General features: G+C 35.3%; 1 pseudogene; it reads right to left on the bottom strand.

Annotated features, from left to right (window-relative positions):
• Positions 1 to 5,313: 5,313 nt before the first annotated feature.
• On the bottom strand, positions 5,314 to 6,749 carry LOC120077400 (acetylserotonin O-methyltransferase pseudogene; annotated as a pseudogene).
• Positions 6,750 to 7,322: the final 573 nt, after the last annotated feature.

Below are 7,322 nucleotides of genomic sequence, written 5' to 3'. Positions count from 1 at the left end.
TTGAGAGTCAATTAAAAAATAAGGTATGTAGATTGAAAAAGTCGTTATACTGATTGAAACAGTCTCCAAGGGCCTGGTTTGACAGATTCACAACTTTTATGAAAGTACAGGGGTATGTTCAGGGTCATTCTGATCACATTCTCTTTATAAAAAGATCGATATCAGGGAAGATAGTTGTTCTTATTGTCTACGTTGATGACATTGTTTTATCTGAGGATGATGATACAGAGATCATGATGCTAAAAAAAAAGATGGCCGAAGAATTTGAAATTAAAGACCTCGGTAAGCTAAGATACTTTCTGGGAATGGAAGTGACTCAATCAAAAGAAGATATATCAGTCTCTCAACGAAAATACATTCTGGACTTACTAAAGGAAATAAACATGACTAGGTGTAAACCTGTTGACACACCAGTAGAGTACAATACGAAGCTTAATGATAAGAATGATAGAATTCTTATTAATAAAGAAAGGTATCAACAGTTAGTCGGGAAGTAAATCTACTTGTCTCATACAAGGCCAGATATTTCGTATGCAGTAGGTGTTGTCATTCAGTTTATGCAAGCTCCCTGTGAGGATCATATGATAGTAGTTGAACATATCCTCCGGTACCTGAAAGGAACTCCTGGCAAGGGTCTAATGTTCAGAAAGACTGATAAATGATCTGTTGAAGCCTACACTTATTCTGACTAGGCAGGTTCTATTGTTGACAGAAAATCGACGTCTGGGTACTGTACGTTTGTCTGGGTAATCTAGTCATCTGAAGAAGTAAGAAACAAGGAGTTATTGCTAGAAATAATGCTGAGGGTGAGTATAGGGCCATAAGTCTGGGGATTTGTGAAGAAATTTGGTTGAAGAAAGTGTTATCTGATCTCCAGTAAGATAATGAGCTTCCGATGAAATTTTTTTGTGACAACAAAGCTACCATTAGTATTGCAAATAACTCGATTCAACATGACAGAACTAAACACGTAGAGATTGACAAACATTTCATTAAGGAGAGATTGGACAGTGAAAACATATGCATCCCTTATATTCCTTCAAATCAACAAGTTGCAGATGTACTTACAAAGGGGTTACTGAGACAGGGCTTTGATTATTGTATAAGCAAGTTGGGCCTTGTCAACATCTATGCTTCAACTTAAGGGGGAGTGTTGAAAATAGGGTTATTAACCTAGGGGCATTTATATAATTGTGTAGACCCCTAAGATTTCTTACGATCTATTTATACAATGTGTCCCTATGTATTCAATGTATCAGATTAAAATAATAAGAAAAGTCTCTATATCGTGGTTTTTCTCCTTGTACTAGGGTTTCCATGCAACTGTGTTGTCATTCTCTTCTCTTCTCTTTTATTTTTAACAAGAACCTTTGAGAAATATGTACTTTTTATTGAAGGTTAATAAAAACCTTTGAAAAAGATATATATTTATTGGAGGTTTTGAAAAAACTTTTGAGAAATATATAGTTTTTATTGAAGGGTAATAAAAACCTTTGAGAAAGACATACATTTGAGCAAAGGTTTTGAAAAAACCTTTGAGAAATATGTAGGTTTTGAAAAAGATAGTCGTGCTGCGCTAAACGATGAGCAGACGCGCTACACAATAGGCGGAATACTAAGCGATGGTTGTTGGGCGATAGACGTAGGCGTTGGGTGATGACATTAAGTGATAGGAAGATGCGATAGACGATCGTGAAGATGCGCGTGCCGTTAAACGATAAGGAGTGACGCACTAGACGATCGGGCTATACGATAGGCAAAGTACTGCATGATCAGTGAAAGTGCTAGATGATAAGTGTAGAAGTTGGACGATAGTGCTAGACGATAGTCGTGCTACACTAAATAATGAGCAGACGCGCTACACGATAGACGGATTACAAAGCGATGGGCGTTGGGCAATAGACGCAAGTTTTGGACGATGACGTTAAGTGATAGACAGATGCGTTAGACGATCGTGAAGATGTGTGCAGCGTTAAACGATGAGGAGTGACGCGCTAGATGATCGAGCTATACAATAGACAAAATAGTGTACGATCAGTGAAAGCGTTAGACGATAAGCGTAGAAGCTGTAGCGCTAGACGATAGTCGTGTTGCGCTAAACGATGAGCAAACGTGCTACACGATAGGCATAATTCTAAGCAATGGCCATTGGGCGATAGACACGGCCGTTGGTCGATGACGTTAAGCGATAGGTAGATGCATTAGACGATAAGGCATCAGAGCTAAACAATGGAGTTAAATGATGGTCGCGGTAGCTAAACGATAGGCTATGCGCAAGTGATATTTATTTATTTTTATTCTAAAAGAATATTCAAATTGATTATAGTTTTGGGAATTATGTTTCCCTTTCAAGTAAAACATACCTTTTTTTTTAAGTTTTTAACTTACCCAACCCTAGCCGCCCTATGGAGTGACCAAAGAAATGATAACCAAAATTCTTGCCTTGCCTTGCCCTAGATCTCTAATGGCAATTTCTCACTTTCTTTCATTTCTTTCTTAATCAATGAACGTCTGATTCCTCTTCTTAGCGTCGACATGGCGCGGAATTTTGAATTCTTCGCCCTCGATTCCCTCGATTCCATGTTCAACTTCTCCTAATCATCTTCCATTTCTACGCTTCTCTTTCTTCTTTTTCCTTCCCAGATGGAACCTCGCATCGGCAATAAGTTTCGCCTTGCCGAAAGATCGGTAGCGGCTCCTTCGGGGAGATCTATCTTGGTTCGTCTGGTTTTTCTCCATCCCAGCTTCTTATTATGCTGCTCTATTACAACAACTAGATTTTAATGCTTCAATTCCATCTACAGGTACTAATATACAGGTACTAATGCTTCAATTCCATCTTCAACTAGATTTCTTCTTTTTCCTTCCCGGATGGAACTTTGAGTCACATGGCGATTTGTGGAGTCAATGGAAGAAAGGGGGCTTCGCCGTCTTCATTGGCCTTCAAATGAAGTAGAAATGGCCCCAGTGAAATCTAAATTTGAGAAAATACAAGGACTCCCTAACTGTTGTGGTTCGATTGATACCTACCACTCACATCACAATGTGTCTGCCTGCTTCGGATTCCACGAGTTATGTATGGCTTGACGAGGAGAAAAACCACAGCATGGTCTTGCAAGTGATTGTAGACGCTGAAATGATGTTCCGAGACATATTAACTGGCTTGCCTGGAAAAATGTCAGACTGGTCAGTTTTCCAGAGTTCAAACTTCCACAAGCTCTGTGACAAGGGGGAGAGGTTGAATGGGAAGAGGTTAGAGCTTAACGACAGATCGGAAATCAGAGAATATATAATTGGAGATTCAGGCTATCTTTTACTTCCCTATCTATTGAACACGGCGTTGATTACAAATAACAGGTTTGTGATGTTTTTGACTCAAAGGGTGCATATCTGAGAGATAGATTGTCTTTGCTGTTCATCTGAAACTGAGAGGCTTTGTTACCATGTTGACTATTCTTTTACATTCTACAAAGTTTGAATAATGGGATTAAGCTTCTGCCTCTTGTACATACCACCAGTTAATGCTTTAGTGATTTATTGGGGAGTGATTGATGAATTTATTCTGTTCCAATTATATAAAAAATTTGTCAACAGTGAAAGAAGAAAATTATAAAACACACAAGTTGCTTAGTATATGTGCTGTTCTTTTGTAGTGAAGAGTATAGGAATGACAGCCTTGCATACAAGTTTCAACTTTTATCTTTATTATTATTGTTATTATTATTCATTTGAAGACCATTATTGTCCATTGCTTAATAATAGATGTTTAGGGCAGAAAAATTGAACTTCTCATCTCGAAGTTTGTATATTCTTTATGTCAATTGAATTATGCTTGTTTCGATAATAAATTATGTGACTTCTAATGTATGTATCAACATGTAAATATATACATAAATGATATCATATAAGTTCAAATATGAACGGTTCTGAACTCTATGTATGGCTGTATTTACCACGAACTGTTCCCTTAATTACTGAGCGAACATTTGAATTATACTTAAGGTACTCCGGACTTTGGTTCTGTATCAGATATGCCAATTGGAGATGTTTTGAATGAGAAGAACGTTGATGTGTAAATTGATGTTTCTGTCTTCGTAGAATAGGAACAATTCATGTGGCACTTAAAGCAAATAGCCGGAGTTTCCTGGTTTAGTTGAGTGGAACGTTGATCCTCTCTAGTTATGCTACTTGGAGGGATAGTGAATGCAAAGAATTTTAAAGCAAATAGATTTTGTATGTGTTTAGTTGGGTTTTTGGATGCATAGTTTTTTGTTCATTGTGTTAGTAATGCTTCATTGAACTGAATACTGTAGTCTTCGTTTTATTTATGAGCCAGTTCATGTTCTTAGTAAAACATAAATCTAATTTGCTTTACTTTTCTCATGTACAGGAAAATGTCAAGACGAAGCATCCTCAGTTGCTTTACGGGTCTAAGTTATACATAATTCTTTAGGGACGAAGTAATGAGATATTCTTCTTCCTTTTTTTTTTTTTGGATGGAAGTAAAATCTGAATGAATGCTTTCTCCTGTGACCCTTTCTTTTCACAATCTTTTGTCTGAACTCTTATTCTATTTTGCAGATGGCTTAATGATAATCGATTAAATGGACTAATCTTGACAGAACTTACTGGAATTACAAGTCTTAAACTTGTGTAAGTCTTTGTATAATTTCACCGTTTTGTCTGAACTCTTATTCTGTTTTTTTCTGGATGGAAGTAATATGATGTTATTGGTTAGAGTTTGAGTAAAGGCCATTAATCTATCATCTTTGTTGCTCTGTTCTAGAAATAATTGATTTAAATAAGTCTCTAGCTTATCCCCTAAGAATTCTTAGACTATTGTCTGATGAGCTATAGAACATATCTTGTTCAAGCAAAGTCTCATCTATAGAAAACTCATATTTGTTCAAGCAAACTGATGCAGTACAAGATCTTTCAATATTATATAGGTTTAAAACTTTTCCAAGATCTTATTTGTTTTACTTCTTTCCCTTTTCTTAAGGCAAAAAAACCAAAAAAAAAAAAACAAAAAAAACAAAAATATTATCAATTGACCTACCCTAATTGTATAAGTAGACGTACATGGCTACAAGACATTTATGTTATCTACATTTTACCATTGTTTTCAAAAACCAAGTCAAGTTTTGAAAACTAAAAAAACAGATTTTAAAAACTTGTTTTTGTTTTTGAAATTTGGTTAAGAATTCAACTCTTTACTTATGAAGTATGCAAACCATTGTAAGAAATCGAGAGAAAATAGGCTAAATTTTCAAAAATCGGAAATAAAAAATCAAATAGTTATCAAACGGAACCTTATTGATAACCTCGCACACACACAAACAACATATCACAAATAAATATACTAACCATGAAGAAAGCAGCATCAGCATTTGGAACAAAATGAAGCATATTCCCAGCAACATGTTCCACACCATTATACTCTTCTGAAGTTGACACAAAATTTGGAAGATCAAAGTTAATACCTTTCATCCATGGAAAAGCCTTAACCAAAATACTCAAAGTAGTCCCATTTCCTCCTCCCACATCCACCAAACTTCCAATTCCATTAAATATATCTCCACAACTTTCAAGTATTGTAGGCAAAGTAATAACTCTAGCATTACAACCCAAACCCTCATTAAACATTCTATTGAATTCTAGATTTGTTGCAGCATAGCTCCAAATACCCTTCCCATGAGCTACTTCAAATGGTACTAATAAATCACTAGTACTGTCATTGTTCTTAAGCCTTGCACTAAGATTATGCCATGATTCAACAATTGTTGGGCTATTCTCAAGCACAAGCAAGGGAGCCACAGTGATGAGCATATGAGACAATGGTGTTTGAGAATAGCCTATGACAATTTTGTTGGGCTGACCACTCTTCACAAGGCCCAAATACTCAAGATCAACGTTGGATAGATGAAGAATTTACCTCATTCTTCATCTACGGGTCTCTGTTAAATCTTCGATGGAACTCGATGACAACAAACAAATACTCGATCGTACTCGACGGTTATTGAACGATACTCGATGCAATTCGAAGGTGAAAGTGATGTACTCGAAGCTACTCGATAGCGAAGAATCGATGTACGATTGACTCGATATTTAGATTAGTCGATGTGATTTGAAAGATGATTGAATGACGCGCGATTTGTAGTAAAGAAAACACTCATATGAACAAGAAAGATAAGGCCAGAAGATGGAGACACAAGATTGCCTACGTCCATGAGAAGATCTGAATTATTTTACTGATGAAGATTGCATACAGATTTTGTTGTTTACTGAAAACTTAAAGAAAATGATGATAACTCACTTTTTGAATTTAAAATCAGTAGTATTTACAGAGTATACCAGTTGACTATTTACAAAGTTAGTTATAAATAAACAAAAAACTGGGGTATTGAGTCGAAGCTTCTTCAACTTCTAGCTGTGGTTTCTTCTTTGAAAATTCGACGGACGAAGAATCTCATGATGCGAAATAGAAGTGGTGGGGAGCAGTTTAAAGCTGAGGATATTTGAGATAATGTTATCGATCTTCCATGGCTTTCGACCGCATCGGCGATTTTAAGTTCTATGGCACATTTTATTGCTGCTGCTTCTGCAAAATCAAATACATACTTGTATATTTGGATCTTTGCCTCTTCTTCTTCTTTCTTCCATTTTGATTCTTTGGTGATAGTTTCTTCCATTCTTGTGATATTATCTCCATCTCTATTCTCTACTTGTTTTGCAAGTCCTTATCTTAATACATATATTGGTGAGATCCAACGTAGTAAAGACTTTACAATATTTATAAAATATTTGAGGTCTCGTTTGGTAAGCATTTGATTTTTTGTTTTTTAGTTTTTGAAAATTAATCCTATCTCCATTTTTTTGACGACATATGTGGTGGGAGATCGGACTTCTGACTTCGAGGTTGATAATAAGCACTATAAACACACATTTCACCTCCAAATTTCTTGTTTTTTATTTACTTTATTTCTATCAATATTTTAAAAAAACAAGTTAAAGTTTTAAAAACTAAAAAAATGTATTGTTTTTTAAAAAAAGTATTTATGTTTATGAAATTTGGCTAGGAATTCATTTTTTTTTAACTTAAAAAAGATGAAAACCATGGTAAAGAATTGAGAGAAAATAGCCTTAATTTTCAACAACAAAATGGTTACCAAATGGGACAGATTTTTTTTTTTTTTGTCATTTAGTTTTTTGGTAGGTTCTCATGTATATCTAACATAGTATCAAGGTTATGAAAGGACTAACGAGAAGAATAGCAAATTTTAACTTTTCATTTGTAAAAATAGCAAATCATAATTTTAATC

Source organism: Benincasa hispida, chromosome 5, assembly GCF_027475165.1.
Source record: "Benincasa hispida cultivar pf3 chromosome 5, pf3_genome.v1.1, whole genome shotgun sequence".
Lineage (NCBI taxonomy): Eukaryota > Viridiplantae > Streptophyta > Magnoliopsida > Cucurbitales > Cucurbitaceae > Benincasa > Benincasa hispida.
This window is presented reverse-complemented; position numbering and strand designations above follow the sequence as displayed.